The sequence below is a fragment of the Chiloscyllium punctatum genome, unplaced genomic scaffold (assembly GCF_047496795.1).
Source record: "Chiloscyllium punctatum isolate Juve2018m unplaced genomic scaffold, sChiPun1.3 scaffold_345, whole genome shotgun sequence".
In the NCBI taxonomy this organism is placed as follows: Eukaryota; Metazoa; Chordata; class Chondrichthyes; order Orectolobiformes; family Hemiscylliidae; genus Chiloscyllium; species Chiloscyllium punctatum.
In genome coordinates, this window is record NW_027310079.1 from 205001 (window position 1) to 221446 (window position 16446).

Consider the following 16446-nt stretch of genomic DNA (forward strand, 5'->3'; position numbering starts at 1 on the left):
CGGGTTGGTATAAATCAGTAACCACTGACACTTAGAATTTTTTCGGGTCGGTACAAATCAGTAACCACTGACACTTAGAATATTTTCGGGTTGGTATAAATCAGTAACCACCGACACTTAGAATATTTTCGAGTTGGTATAAATCAGTAACCACTGACACTTAGAATTTTTTCGAGTTGGTATAAATCAGTAACCACTGACACTTAGAATATTTTCGGGTTGGTATAAATCAGTAACCACCGACACTTAGAATATTTTCGAGTTGGTATAAATCAGTAACCACTGACACTTAGAATTTTTTCGAGTTGGTATAAATCAGTAACCACTGACACTTAGAATATTTTCGACTTGGTATAAATCAGTAACCACTGACACTTAGAATATTTTCGGGTTGGTATAAATCAGTAACCACCGACACTTAGAATATTTTCGAGTTGGTATAAATCAGTAACCACTGACACTTAGAATATTTTCGGGTTGGTATAAATCAGTAACCACCGACACTTAGAATATTTTCGGGTTGGTACAAATCAGTAACCACTGACACTTAGAATATTTTCGAGTTGGTATAAATCAGTAACCACTGACACTTAGAATATTTTCGGGTTGGTATAAATCAGTAACCACCGACACTTAGAATATTTTCGGGTTGGTATAAATCAGTAACCACTGACACTTAGAATTTTTTCGGGTCGGTACAAATCAGTAACCACTGACACTTAGAATATTTTCGGGTTGGTATAAATCAGTAACCACCGACACTTAGAATATTTTCGAGTTGGTATAAATCAGTAACCACTGACACTTAGAATTTTTTCGAGTTGGTATAAATCAGTAACCACTGACACTTAGAATATTTTCGGGTTGGTATAAATCAGTAACCACCGACACTTAGAATATTTTCGAGTTGGTATAAATCAGTAACCACTGACACTTAGAATTTTTTCGAGTTGGTATAAATCAGTAACCACTGACACTTAGAATATTTTCGGGTTGGTATAAATCAGTAACCACCGACACTTAGAATATTTTCGGGTTGGTACAAATCAGTAACCACTGACACTTAGAATATTTTCGAGTTGGTATAAATCAGTAACCACTGACACTTAGAATTTTTTCGAGTTGGTATAAATCAGTAACCACTGACACTTAGAATATTTTCGGGTTGGTATAAATCAGTAACCACCGACACTTAGAATATTTTCGGGTTGGTATAAATCAGTAACCACTGACACTTAGAATTTTTTCGGGTCGGTACAAATCAGTAACCACTGACACTTAGAATATTTTCGGGTTGGTATAAATCAGTAACCACCGACACTTAGAATATTTTCGAGTTGGTATAAATCAGTAACCACTGACACTTAGAATTTTTTCGAGTTGGTATAAATCAGTAACCACTGACACTTAGAATATTTTCGGGTTGGTATAAATCAGTAACCACCGACACTTAGAATATTTTCGAGTTGGTATAAATCAGTAACCACTGACACTTAGAATTTTTTCGAGTTGGTATAAATCAGTAACCACTGACACTTAGAATATTTTCGACTTGGTATAAATCAGTAACCACTGACACTTAGAATATTTTCGGGTTGGTATAAATCAGTAACCACCGACACTTAGAATATTTTCGAGTTGGTATAAATCAGTAACCACTGACACTTAGAATATTTTCGGGTTGGTATAAATCAGTAACCACCGACACTTAGAATATTTTCGGGTTGGTACAAATCAGTAACCACTGACACTTAGAATATTTTCGAGTTGGTATAAATCAGTAACCACTGACACTTAGAATTTTTTCGAGTTGGTATAAATCAGTAACCACTGACACTTAGAATATTTTCGGGTTGGTATAAATCAGTAACCACCGACACTTAGAATATTTTCGGGTTGGTATAAATCAGTAACCACTGACACTTAGAATTTTTTCGGGTCGGTACAAATCAGTAACCACTGACACTTAGAATATTTTCGGGTTGGTATAAATCAGTAACCACCGACACTTAGAATATTTTCGAGTTGGTATAAATCAGTAACCACTGACACTTAGAATTTTTTCGAGTTGGTATAAATCAGTAACCACTGACACTTAGAATATTTTCGGGTTGGTATAAATCAGTAACCACCGACACTTAGAATATTTTCGAGTTGGTATAAATCAGTAACCACTGACACTTAGAATTTTTTCGAGTTGGTATAAATCAGTAACCACTGACACTTAGAATATTTTCGGGTTGGTATAAATCAGTAACCACCGACACTTAGAATATTTTCGAGTTGGTATAAATCAGTAACCACCGACACTTAGAATTTTTTCGAGTTGGTATAAATCAGTAACCACTGACACTTAGAATTTTTTCGGGTTGGTATAAATCAGTAACCACCGACACTTAGAATATTTTCGAGTTGGTATAAATCAGTAACCACTGACACTTAGAATTTTTTCGGGTCGGTATAAATCAGTAACCACTGACACTTAGAATTTTTTCGAGTTGGTATAAATCAGTAACCACTGACACTTAGAATATTTTCGGGTTGGTATAAATCAGTAACCACTGACACTTAGAATTTTTTCGACTTGGTATAAATCAGTAACCACTGACACTTAGAATTTTTTCGGGTTGGTATAAATCAGTAACCACTGACACTTAGAATATTTTCGGGTCGGTACAAATCAGTAACCACTGACACTTAGAATATTTTCGGGTTGGTATAAATCAGTAACCACTGACACTTAGAATTTTTTCGAGTTGGTATAAATCAGTAACCACTGACACTTAGAATTTTTTCGGGTTGGTATAAATCAGTAACCACCGACACTTAGAATATTTTCGGGTTGGTATAAATCAGTAACCACCGACACTTAGAATTTTTTCGGCTCAGTAGAAATCAGTAACCAAGCGCATTTTTGAATTGGTTACTGATTTCTCCGTTCGAGTTGCGGCTGCGGTTGGCTTCAAATAGTGGTGGGGGCTTAATTATCGCCGAGGGGAGCATGTCCCGGTGGTGTGGCCGAGGATGGAGTGCCTTTTGAAGGGGGTGTTTCTGAATTTGGACCCTTTTTGAGTTGCATGGCCGGATGGGTGTGGTTTTGAAGGGTGTGTCTGTCTGGAGTGGCACCGGCGTTGGTGTGAGGCTGAGGGTGGGCGTTCGGTTCCTGGTTAGGGATAGGGAAAGGGTGAGACTTAGCTTTAGTGCTCGTGCCCCCGATTTTGGTAATGTTTGACGTCAATTTTCCAAGGAGGCGAATGCAAGGCTTCAGAGGGACTTTGAGTGTTCGGGGGCGGGGTAGCTCAGCCGGATTTGCCCCGGCGGTTCTGCGGACGGTGTTGACTTCGAGGGCGGACCGGCCCCCGTGTTCAGTCCGAATATCGTGCATTGTTAACGGCGGGAAGTGTTCCAAAAGGGAATGGGATTGAATGTGACTGCTGAAGCCGACTTTGAGACCTGTAACGCGGGTAGCTCAGCCGGATTTGACCCGGCGGTTCTGGCGACGGTCTCGCCTTCGAGGGGGGAGCGCCCCGCGTGTTCAGGCCGAATTTTGTGCATTTCCATCGGCGGGAAGAGGTCCAAACGGGAATGGGATTGAATGTGACTGCTGAAGCCGACATTGAGACCTCTAACGCGGGTAGCTCGGCAGGATTTGACCCGGCGGTTCTGCCGAAGGTCTCACCTTCGAGGGGGGAGCGTCCCGCGTGTTCAGGCCGAATATCGTGCATTGTTAACGGCGGGAAGTGTTCCAAAAGGGAATGGGATTGAATGTGACTGCTGAAGCCGACATTGAGACCTCTAACGCGGGTAGCTCGGCCGGATTTGACCCGGCGGTTCTGGCGACGGTCTCGCCTTCGAGGGGGGAGCGTCCCGCGTGTTCAGGCCGAATTTTGTGCATTTCCATCGGCGGGAAGAGGTCCAAACGGGAATGGGATTGAATGTGACTGCTGAAGCCGACATTGAGACCTCTAACGCGGGTAGCTCGGCCGGATTTGACCCGGCGGTTCTGCCGAAGGTCTCACCTTCGAGGGGGGAGCCTCCCGCGTGTTCAGGCCGAATTTTGTGCATTTCCATCGGCGGGAAGAGGTCCAAACGGGAATGGGATTGAATGTGACTGCTGAAGCCGACATTGAGACCTCTAACGCGGGTAGCTCGGCCGGATTTGACCCGGCGGTTCTGCCGAAGGTCTCACCTTCGAGGGGGGAGCGCCCACCGTGTACAGGCCGATTTTCATGCATTTCCAACCGTGGGAAGGGGTCCGAAAGGGGATGGGGGTGAACGTGACTGCTCAACCCGACTTTGAGACCTGTAACGCGGGTAGCTCAGCCGGATTTGACCCGGCGGTTCTGGCGACGGTCTCGCCTTCGAGGGGGGAGCGTCCCGCGTGTTCAGGCCGAATTTTGTGCATTTCCATCGGCGGGAAGAGGTCCAAACGGGAATGGGATTGAATGTGACTGCTGAAGCCGACATTGAGACCTCTAACGCGGGTAGCTCGGCAGGATTTGACCCGGCGGTTCTGCCGAAGGTCTCACCTTCGAGGGGGGAGCGCCCACCGTGTACAGGCCGATTTTCATGCATTTCCAACCGTGGGAAGGGGGCCGAAAGGGGATGGGGGTGAATGTGACTGCTCAACCCGACTTTGAGGCATCTAACCCGGGTAGCTCAGCCGGGTTTGACCCGGCGGTTCTGCCGACGGCCTCGCCTTCGAGGGGGGAGCGTCCCCCGTGTACAGGCCGATTTTCATGCATTTCGAACCGTGGGAAGTGGCCCAAAAGGGGATGGGAGTGAATGTGACTGCTCAACCCGACTTTGGCGCTTCCGAGCCGGGTAGCTCAGCCGGGTTTGACCCGGCGGTTCTGCCGACGGTCTCGTCTTCGAGGCGGGTGCCTCCCCCGTGTACAGGCCGATTTTCATGCATTTCGTACCGTGGGAAGTGGTCCAAAAGGGAATGGGGGTGGACGTGACTGCTCATACCGACATCGAGACTTGTAAGCCGTGTAGCTCGGCCGGGTTTGATCCGGCGGGTCTGCCGACGGTCTCGTCTTCGAGAGGGGGGCCTCCCCCGTGTACAGGCCGATTTTCGTGCATTTCCAACGGTGGGAAGAGGTTCAAAAGGGGATGGGGGTGAATGTGACTGCTCAACCCGACTCTGAGGCTTCTAACCCGGGTAGCCCGGCCGGGTTTGACCCGGCGGTTCTGCCGTCGGTCTCGCCTTCGAGGGCGGAGCCTCCCCCGTGTACAGGCCGATTTTCGTGCATTTCAAACCGTGGGAAGCGGTCCAAAAGGGGATGGGAGTGAATGTGACTGCTCATACCGACCTTGGCGCTTCCGACCCGGGTAGCTCAGCCGGGTTTGACCCGGCGGTTCTGCCGACGGTCTCGTCTTCGAGGCGGGTGCCTCCCCCGTGTACAGGCCGATTTTCATGCATTTCGTACCGTGGGAAGTGGTCCAAAAGGGAATGGGGGTGAATGTGACTGCTCAACCCGACTCTGAGGCTTCTAACCCGGGTAGCTCGGCCGGGTTTGACCCGGCGGTTCTGCCGTCGGTCTCGCCTTCGAGAGGGGCGCCTCCCCCGTGTACAGGCCGATTTTCGTGCATTTCCAACGGTGGGAAGAGGTTCAAAAGGGGATGGGGGTGAATGTGACTGCTCAACCCGACTCTGAGGCTTCTAACCCGGGTAGCCCGGCCGGGTTTGACCCGGCGGTTCTGCCGTCGGTCTCGCCTTCGAGGGCGGAGCCTCCCCCGTGTACAGGCCGATTTTCGTGCATTTCAAACCGTGGGAAGCGGTCCAAAAGGGGATGGGAGTGAATGTGACTGCTCATACCGACCTTGGCGCTTCCGACCCGGGTAGCTCAGCCGGGTTTGACCCGGCGGTTCTGCCGACGGTCTCGCCTTCGAGGGGGGAGCGTCCCCCGTGTTCAGGCCGAATTTTGTGCATTTCGAACCGTGGGAAGTTGCCCAAAAGTCGATGGGAGTGAATGTGACTGCTCAACCCGACTTTGGCGCTTCCGAGCCGGGTAGCTCAGCCGGGTTTGACCCGGCGGTTCTGCCGACGGTCTCGTCTTCGAGGCGGGTGCCTCCCCCGTGTACAGGCCGATTTTCATGCATTTCGTACCGTGGGAAGTGGTCCAAAAGGGAATAGGGGTGGACGTGACTGCTCATACCGACATTGAGACTTGTAAGCCGTGTAGCTCGGCCGGGTTTGATCCGGCGGGTCTGCCGACGGTCTCGTCTTCGAGGCGGGTGCCTCCCCCGTGTACAGGCCGATTTTCGTGCATTTCGAACCGTGGGAAGTGGTCCAAAAGGGGATGGGGGTGGACGTGACTGCTCAACCCGACTTTGAGGCTTCTAACCCGGGTAGCTCGGCCGGGTTTGACCCGTCGATTCTGCCGATGGTCTCGTTTTGGAGGGGGGAGCCTCCCCCGTGTTCAGTCCGATTTTCGTGCATTTCGAACCGTGGGAAGTGGCCCAAAAGGGGATGGGAGTGAATGTGACTGCTCATACCGACTTTGGCGCTTCCGAGCCTGGTAGCTCAGCCGGGTTTGATCCGGCGGTTCTGCCGACGGTCTCGTCTTCGAGGCGGCTCCCTCCCCCGTGTACAGGCCGATTTTCATGCATTTGCAACGGTGGGAAGTTGCCCAAAAGGGGATGGGAGTGAATGTGACTGCTCAACCCGACTTTGGCGCTTCCGAGCCTGGTAGCTCAGCCGGGTTTGAACCGGCGGTTCTGCCGACGGTCTCGTCTTCGAGGCGGCTCCCTCCCCCGTGTACAGGCCGATTTTCGTGCATTTCGAACCGTGGGAAGTGGTCCAAAAGGGAATGGGGGTGGACGTGACTGCTCAACCCGACTCTGAGGCTTCTAACCCGGGTAGCTCGGCCGGGTTTGATCCGGCGGTTCTGCCGACGGTCTCGTCTTCGAGGCCGGTGCCTCCCCCGTGTACAGGCCGATTTTCGTGCATTTCCAACGGTGGGAAGTGGTCCAAAAGGGAATGGGGGTGGACGTGTCTGCTCATACCGACTTTGAGACTTGTAAGCCGGGTAGCTCAGCCGGGTTTGTTCCGGCGGTTCTGCCGACGGTCTCGTCATCGAGGGGGGAGCCTCCCCCGTGTCCAGGCCGATTTTCATGCATTTCCAACCGTGGGAAGTGGTCCAAAAGGGAATGGGGGTGAATGTGACTGCTCATACCGACTTTGAGACTTTTAAGCCGGGTAGCTCAGCCGGGTTTGACCCGGCGGTTCTGCCGACGGTCTCGCCTTCGAGGGGGGAGCGTCCCCCGTGTTCAGGCCGAATTTTGTGCATTTCGAACCGTGGGAAGTTGCCCAAAAGTCGATGGGAGTGAATGTGACTGCTCAACCCGACTTTGAGACTTGTAAGCCGGGTAGCTCAGCCGGGTTTGACCCGGCGGTTCTGCCGACGGTCTCGTCTTCGAGGCGGGTGCCTCCCCCGTGTACAGGCCGATTTTCATGCATTTCGTACCGTGGGAAGCGGTCCAAAAGGGGATGGGAGTGAACGTGACTGCTCATACCGACTTTGGCGCTTCCGAGCCGGGTAGCTCAGCCGGGTTTGACCCGGCGGGTCTGCCGACGGTCTCGCCTTCGAGGGGGGAGCGTCCCCCGTGTTCAGGCCGAATCTTGTGCATTTCGAACCGTGGGAAGTTGCCCAAAAGTCGATGGGAGTGAATGTGACTGCTCAACCCGACTTTGAGACTTGTAAGCCGGGTAGCTCAGCCGGGTTTGACCCGGCGGTTCTGCCGACGGTCTCGTCTTCGAGGCCGGTGCCTCCCCCGTGTACAGGCCGATTTTCGTGCATTTCCAACGGTGGGAAGTGGTCCAAAAGGGAATGGGGGTGGACGTGTCTGCTCATACCGACTTTGAGACTTGTAAGCCGGGTAGCTCAGCCGGGTTTGTTCCGGCGGTTCTGCCGACGGTCTCGTCATCGAGGGGGGAGCCTCCCCCGTGTCCAGGCCGATTTTCATGCATTTCCAACCGTGGGAAGTGGTCCAAAAGGGAATGGGGGTGAATGTGACTGCTCATACCGACTTTGAGACTTTTAAGCCGGGTAGCTCGGCCGGGTTTGACCCGGCGGTTCTGCCGACGGTCTCGTCTTCGAGGCGGGTGCCTCCCCCGTGTACAGGCCGATTTTCGTGCATTTCGAACCGTGGGAAGTGGTCTAAAAGTCGATGGGAGTGAACGTGACTGCTCAACCCGACTTTGAGACTTGTAAGCCGGGTAGCTCAGCCAGGTTTGACCCGGCGGTTCTGCCGACGGTCTCGCCTTCGAGGGCGGACCCTCCCCCGTGTACAGGCCGGTTTTCGTGCATTTCGAACCGTGGGAAGTGATCCAAAAGGGAATGGGGGTGAACGTGACTGCCCAACCCGGCTTTGAGACTTGTAAGCCGGGTAGCTCAGCCGGGTTGGACCCGGCGGTTCTGCCGACGGTCTCGACTTCGAGGCGGGTGCCTCCCCCGTGTACAGGCCGATTTTCATGCATTTGCAACGGTGGGAAGTTGCCCAAAAGTCGATGGGAGTGAATGTGACTGCTCAACCCGACTTCGAGACTTGTAAGCCGGGTAGCTCAGCCGGGTTTGACCCGGCGGTTCTGCCGACGGTCTCGCCTTCGAGGGGGGAGCCTCCCCCGTGTACAGGCCGATTTTCGTGCATTTCCAACGGTGGGAACAGGTTCAAAAGGGGATGGGAGTGATTGTGACTGCTCAACCCGACTCTAGGGCTTCTAACCCGGGTAGCCCGGCCGGGTTTGACCCGGCGGTTCTGCCGACGGTCTCGTCTTCGAGGCGGGTGCCTCCCCCGTATACAGGCCGATTTTCATGCATTTCGAACCGTGGGAAGTGGTCCAAAAGGGAATGGGGGTGGACGTGTCTGCTCATACCGACTTTGAGACTTGTAAGCCGGGTAGCTCAGCCGGGTTTGATCCGGCGGTTCTGCCGACGGTCTCGCCTTCGAGGGGGGAGCCTCCCCCGTGTTCAGTCCGATTTCCATGCATTTCCAACCGTGGGAAGTTGCCCAAAAGGGGATGGGAGTGAATGTGACTGCTCAACCCGACTTTGGCGCTTCCGAGCCGGGTAGCTCAGCCGGGTTTGACCCGGCGGTTCTGCCGACGGTCTCGTCTTCGAGGCGGGTGCCTCCCCCGTATACAGGCCGATTTTCATGCATTTCGAACCGTGGGAAGTGGTCCAAAAGGGAATGGGGGTGGACGTGTCTGCTCATACCGACTTTGAGACTTGTAAGCCGGGTAGCTCAGCCGGGTTTGATCCGGCGGTTCTGCCGACGGTCTCGCCTTCGAGGGGGGAGCCTCCCCCGTGTTCAGTCCGATTTCCATGCATTTCCAACCGTGGGAAGTTGCCCAAAAGGGGATGGGAGTGAATGTGACTGCTCAACCCGACTTTGGCGCTTCCGAGCCGGGTAGCTCAGCCGGGTTTGACCCGGCGGTTCTGCCGACGGTCTCGTCTTCGAGGCGGGTGCCTCCCCCGTGTACAGGCCGATTTTCATGCATTTGGAACCGTGGGAAGTGGTCCAAAAGGGAATGGGGGTGGACGTGACTGCTCATACCGACTTTGAGACTTGTAAGCCGGGTAGCTCAGCCGGGTTTGACCCGGCGGTTCTGCCGACGGTCTCGCCTTCGAGGGGGGAGCCTCCCCCGTGTTCAGTCCGATTTTCGTGCATTTCCCACGGTGGGAAATGGTATCTTTCATTACGGGGACAAGGGTCTGAAGCGGTGAAGTCAGTAACCGGCATAGTTAAGGAAAGGGTTCGAATTTTCTCAACAGTACGAAAAAAGTGAGCAGGGAAGCTAGAGAAGGTGTCAGTGAGTCCCAAACGAGTGAACCGCAAAACTTAGGGAAATGCCCGAAAGCGTTTTAAAGGGTGAAATCGGGAACGAGGAAATGATCGGAAAGTGCCTGAAAGTGCTAAATGAGTAAACAGAAAAACGAAGAAAAATGTTTGAAAAGAAGAAGTGAGTAACCAGGAAAACTTAGAAAAATGTTCAAAACGAAGAAATCAGTAACCAGGAAAACTTAGAAAAATGATCAAAAAGAAGAAATGAGTAACCAGGAAAACTTAGAAAAATGTTTAAAAAGAAGAAATCAGTAACCAGGAAAACTTAGGAAAATGTTTAAAAAGAAGAAATCAGTAACCAGAAAAACTGCGAAAAATGTTTAAAAAGAAGAAATGAGTAACCAGAAAAACTTAGAAAAATGTTTAAAAAGAAGAAATCAGTAACCAGGAAAACTTAGAAAAATGTTTAAAAAGAAGAAATCAGTAACCAGGAAAACTTAGAAAAATGTTATAAAAGAAGAAGTGAGTAACCAGAAAAACTTAGAAAAATGTTTAAAAAGAAGAAATCAGTAACCAGAAAAACTGCGAAAAATGTTTAAAAAGAAGAAATCAGTAACCAGACAAACTGCGAAAAATGTTTAAAAAGAAGAAATCAGTAACCAGGAAAACTTAGAAAAATGTTTAAAAAGAAGAAGTGAGTAACCAGAAAAACTTAGAAAAATGTTTAAAAAGAAGAAATCAGTAACCAGAAAAACTTAGAAAAATGTTTAAAAAGAAGAAATCAGTAACCAGAAAAACTGCGAAAAATGTTTAAAAAGAAGAAATCAGTAACCAGAAAAACTTAGAAAAATGTTTAAAAAGAAGAAGTGAGTAACCAGAAAAACTTAGAAAAATGTTTAAAAAGAAGAAATCAGTAACCAGAAAAACGGCGAAAAATGTTTAAAAAGAAGAAATCAGTAACCAGACAAACTGCGAAAAATGTTTAAAAAGAAGAAATCAGTAACCAGAAAAACTTAGAAAAATGTTTAAAAAGAAGAAATCAGTAACCAGAAAAACTTAGAAAAATGTTTCAAAAGAAGAAGTGAGTAACCAGAAAAACTTAGAAAAATGTTTAAAAAGAAGAAGTGAGTAACCAGAAAAACTTAGAAAAATGTTTAAAAAGAAGAAATCAGTAACCAGAAAAACTTAGAAAAATGTTTAAAAAGAAGAAATCAGTAACCAGAAAAACTGCGAAAAATGTTTAAAAAGAAGAAATCAGTAACCAGACAAACTGCGAAAAATGTTTAAAAAGAAGAAATCAGTAACCAGGAAAACTTAGAAAAATGTTTAAAAAGAAGAAGTCAGTAACCAGAAAAACTTAGAAAAATGTTTAAAAAGAAGAAATCAGTAACCAGAAAAACTTAGAAAAATGTTTAAAAAGAAGAAATCAGTAACCAGAAAAACTGCGAAAAATGTTTAAAAAGAAGAAATCAGTAACCAGAAAAACTTAGAAAAATGTTTAAAAAGAAGAAGTGAGTAACCAGAAAAACTTAGAAAAATGTTTAAAAAGAAGAAATCAGTAACCAGAAAAACGGCGAAAAATGTTTAAAAAGAAGAAATCAGTAACCAGACAAACTGCGAAAAATGTTTAAAAAGAAGAAATCAGTAACCAGAAAAACTTAGAAAAATGTTTCAAAAGAAGAAGTGAGTAACCAGAAAAACTTAGAAAAATGTTTAAAAAGAAGAAGTGAGTAACCAGAAAAACTTAGAAAAATGTTTAAAAAGAAGAAATCAGTAACCAGAAAAACTTAGAAAAATGTTTAAAAAGAAGAAATCAGTAACCAGAAAAACTGCGAAAAATGTTTAAAAAGAAGAAATCAGTAACCAGACAAACTGCGAAAAATGTTTAAAAAGAAGAAATCAGTAACCAGGAAAACTTAGAAAAATGTTTAAAAAGAAGAAGTGAGTAACCAGAAAAACTTAGAAAAATGTTTAAAAAGAAGAAATCAGTAACCAGAAAAACTTAGAAAAATGTTTAAAAAGAAGAAATCAGTAACCAGAAAAACTGCGAAAAATGTTTAAAAAGAAGAAATCAGTAACCAGAAAAACTTAGAAAAATGTTTAAAAAGAAGAAGTGAGTAACCAGAAAAACTTAGAAAAATGTTTAAAAAGAAGAAATCAGTAACCAGAAAAACGGCGAAAAATGTTTAAAAAGAAGAAATCAGTAACCAGACAAACTGCGAAAAATGTTTAAAAAGAAGAAATCAGTAACCAGAAAAACTTAGAAAAATGTTTCAAAAGAAGAAGTGAGTAACCAGAAAAACTTAGAAAAATGTTTAAAAAGAAGAAGTGAGTAACCAGAAAAACTTAGAAAAATGTTTAAAAAGAAGAAATCAGTAACCAGAAAAACTTAGAAAAATGTTTAAAAAGAAGAAATCAGTAACCAGAAAAACTGCGAAAAATGTTTAAAAAGAAGAAATCAGTAACCAGACAAACTGCGAAAAATGTTTAAAAAGAAGAAATCAGTAACCAGGAAAACTTAGAAAAATGTTTAAAAAGAAGAAGTGAGTAACCAGAAAAACTTAGAAAAATGTTTAAAAAGAAGAAATCAGTAACCAGAAAAACTTAGAAAAATGTTTAAAAAGAAGAAATCAGTAACCAGAAAAACTGCGAAAAATGTTTAAAAAGAAGAAATCAGTAACCAGAAAAACTTAGAAAAATGTTTAAAAAGAAGAAGTGAGTAACCAGAAAAACTTAGAAAAATGTTTAAAAAGAAGAAATCAGTAACCAGAAAAACGGCGAAAAATGTTTAAAAAGAAGAAATCAGTAACCAGACAAACTGCGAAAAATGTTTAAAAAGAAGAAATCAGTAACCAGAAAAACTTAGAAAAATGTTTCAAAAGAAGAAGTGAGTAACCAGAAAAACTTAGAAAAATGTTTAAAAAGAAGAAGTGAGTAACCAGAAAAACTTAGAAAAATGTTTAAAAAGAAGAAATCAGTAACCAGAAAAACTTAGAAAAATGTTTAAAAAGAAGAAATCAGTAACCAGAAAAACTTAGAAAAATGTTTAAAAAGAAGAAATCAGTAACCAGAAAAACTGCGAAAAATGTTTAAAAAGAAGAAATCAGTAACCAGACAAACTGCGAAAAATGTTTAAAAAGAAGAAATCAGTAACCAGGAAAACTTAGAAAAATGTTTAAAAAGAAGAAGTGAGTAACCAGAAAAACTTAGAAAAATGTTTAAAAAGAAGAAATCAGTAACCAGAAAAACTTAGAAAAATGTTTAAAAAGAAGAAATCAGTAACCAGAAAAACTGCGAAAAATGTTTAAAAAGAAGAAATCAGTAACCAGAAAAACTTAGAAAAATGTTTAAAAAGAAGAAGTGAGTAACCAGAAAAACTTAGAAAAATGTTTAAAAAGAAGAAATCAGTAACCAGAAAAACGGCGAAAAATGTTTAAAAAGAAGAAATCAGTAACCAGACAAACTGCGAAAAATGTTTAAAAAGAAGAAATCAGTAACCAGAAAAACTTAGAAAAATGTTTAAAAAGAAGAAATCAGTAACCAGAAAAACTTAGAAAAATGTTTCAAAAGAAGAAGTGAGTAACCAGAAAAACTTAGAAAAATGTTTAAAAAGAAGAAGTGAGTAACCAGAAAAACTTAGAAAAATGTTTAAAAAGAAGAAATCAGTAACCAGAAAAACTTAGAAAAATGTTTAAAAAGAAGAAATCAGTAACCAGAAAAACTTAGAAAAATGTTTAAAAAGAAGAAATCAGTAACCAGGAAAACTTAGAAAAATGTTTAAAAAGAAGAAATCAGTAACCAGAAAAACTGCGAAAAATGTTTAAAAAGAAGAAATGAGTAACCAGGAAAACTTAGAAAAATGTTTAAAAAGAAGAAGTGAGTAACCAGAAAAACTTAGAAAAATGTTTAAAAAGAAGAAATCAGTAACCAGACAAACTTAGAAAAATGTTTAAAAAGAAGAAATCATTAACCAGACAAACTGCGAAAAATGTTTAAAAAGAAGAAATCAGTAACCAGAAAAACTTAGAAAAATGTTTAAAAAGAAGAAATCAGTAACCAGAAAAACTTAGAAAAATGTTTAAAAAGAAGAAATCAGTAACCAGGAAAACTTAGAAAAATGTTTAAAAAGAAGAAGTGAGTAACCAGAAAAACTTAGAAAAATGTTTAAAAAGAAGAAATCAGTAACCAGAAAAACGGCGAAAAATGTTTAAAAAGAAGAAATCAGTAACCAGACAAACTGCGAAAAATGTTTAAAAAGAAGAAGTCAGTAACCAGAAAAACTTAGAAAAATGTTTAAAAAGAAGAAATGAGTAACCAGAAAAACTTAGAAAAATGTTTAAAAAGAAGAAATCAGTAACCAGAAAAACTTAGAAAAATGTTTAAAAAGAAGAAGTGAGTAACCAGGAAAACTTAGAAAAATGTTTAAAAAGAAGAAATGAGTAACCAGAAAAACTTAGAAAAATGTTTAAAAAGAAGAAGTGAGTAACCAGGAAAACTTAGAAAAATGTTATAAAAGAAGAAGTGAGTAACCAGAAAAACTTAGAAAAATGTTTAAAAAGAAGAAATCAGTAACCAGAAAAACTGCGAAAAATGTTTAAAAAGAAGAAATCAGTAACCAGACAAACTGCGAAAAATGTTTAAAAAGAAGAAATCAGTAACCAGGAAAACTTAGAAAAATGTTTAAAAAGAAGAAGTGAGTAACCAGAAAAACTTAGAAAAATGTTTAAAAAGAAGAAATCAGTAACCAGAAAAACTTAGAAAAATGTTTAAAAAGAAGAAATCAGTAACCAGAAAAACTGCGAAAAATGTTTAAAAAGAAGAAATCAGTAACCAGAAAAACTTAGAAAAATGTTTAAAAAGAAGAAGTGAGTAACCAGAAAAACTTAGAAAAATGTTTAAAAAGAAGAAATCAGTAACCAGAAAAACGGCGAAAAATGTTTAAAAAGAAGAAATCAGTAACCAGACAAACTGCGAAAAATGTTTAAAAAGAAGAAATCAGTAACCAGAAAAACTTAGAAAAATGTTTAAAAAGAAGAAATCAGTAACCAGAAAAACTTAGAAAAATGTTTCAAAAGAAGAAGTGAGTAACCAGAAAAACTTAGAAAAATGTTTAAAAAGAAGAAGTGAGTAACCAGAAAAACTTAGAAAAATGTTTAAAAAGAAGAAATCAGTAACCAGAAAAACTTAGAAAAATGTTTAAAAAGAAGAAATCAGTAACCAGAAAAACTGCGAAAAATGTTTAAAAAGAAGAAATCAGTAACCAGACAAACTGCGAAAAATGTTTAAAAAGAAGAAATCAGTAACCAGGAAAACTTAGAAAAATGTTTAAAAAGAAGAAGTCAGTAACCAGAAAAACTTAGAAAAATGTTTAAAAAGAAGAAATCAGTAACCAGAAAAACTTAGAAAAATGTTTAAAAAGAAGAAATCAGTAACCAGAAAAACTGCGAAAAATGTTTAAAAAGAAGAAATCAGTAACCAGAAAAACTTAGAAAAATGTTTAAAAAGAAGAAGTGAGTAACCAGAAAAACTTAGAAAAATGTTTAAAAAGAAGAAATCAGTAACCAGAAAAACGGCGAAAAATGTTTAAAAAGAAGAAATCAGTAACCAGACAAACTGCGAAAAATGTTTAAAAAGAAGAAATCAGTAACCAGAAAAACTTAGAAAAATGTTTCAAAAGAAGAAGTGAGTAACCAGAAAAACTTAGAAAAATGTTTAAAAAGAAGAAGTGAGTAACCAGAAAAACTTAGAAAAATGTTTAAAAAGAAGAAATCAGTAACCAGAAAAACTTAGAAAAATGTTTAAAAAGAAGAAATCAGTAACCAGAAAAACTGCGAAAAATGTTTAAAAAGAAGAAATCAGTAACCAGACAAACTGCGAAAAATGTTTAAAAAGAAGAAATCAGTAACCAGGAAAACTTAGAAAAATGTTTAAAAAGAAGAAGTGAGTAACCAGAAAAACTTAGAAAAATGTTTAAAAAGAAGAAATCAGTAACCAGAAAAACTTAGAAAAATGTTTAAAAAGAAGAAATCAGTAACCAGAAAAACTGCGAAAAATGTTTAAAAAGAAGAAATCAGTAACCAGGAAAACTTAGAAAAATGTTTAAAAAGAAGAAGTGAGTAACCAGAAAAACTTAGAAAAATGTTTAAAAAGAAGAAATCAGTAACCAGAAAAACTTAGAAAAATGTTTAAAAAGAAGAAATCAGTAACCAGAAAAACTGCGAAAAATGTTTAAAAAGAAGAAATCAGTAACCAGAAAAACTTAGAAAAATGTTTAAAAAGAAGAAGTGAGTAACCAGAAAAACTTAGAAAAATGTTTAAAAAGAAGAAATCAGTAACCAGAAAAACGGCGAAAAATGTTTAAAAAGAAGAAATCAGTAACCAGACAAACTGCGAAAAATGTTTAAAAAGAAGAAATCAGTAACCAGAAAAACTTAGAAAAATGTTTCAAAAGAAGAAGTGAGTAACCAGAAAAACTTAGAAAAATGTTTAAAAAGAAGAAGTGAGTAACCAGAAAAACTTAGAAAAATGTTTAAAAAGAAGAAATCAGTAACCAGAAAAACTTAGAAAAATGTTTAAAAAGAAGAAATCAGTAACCAGAAAAACTGCGAAAAATGTTTAAAAAGAAGAAATCAGTAACCAGGAAAACTTAGAAAAATG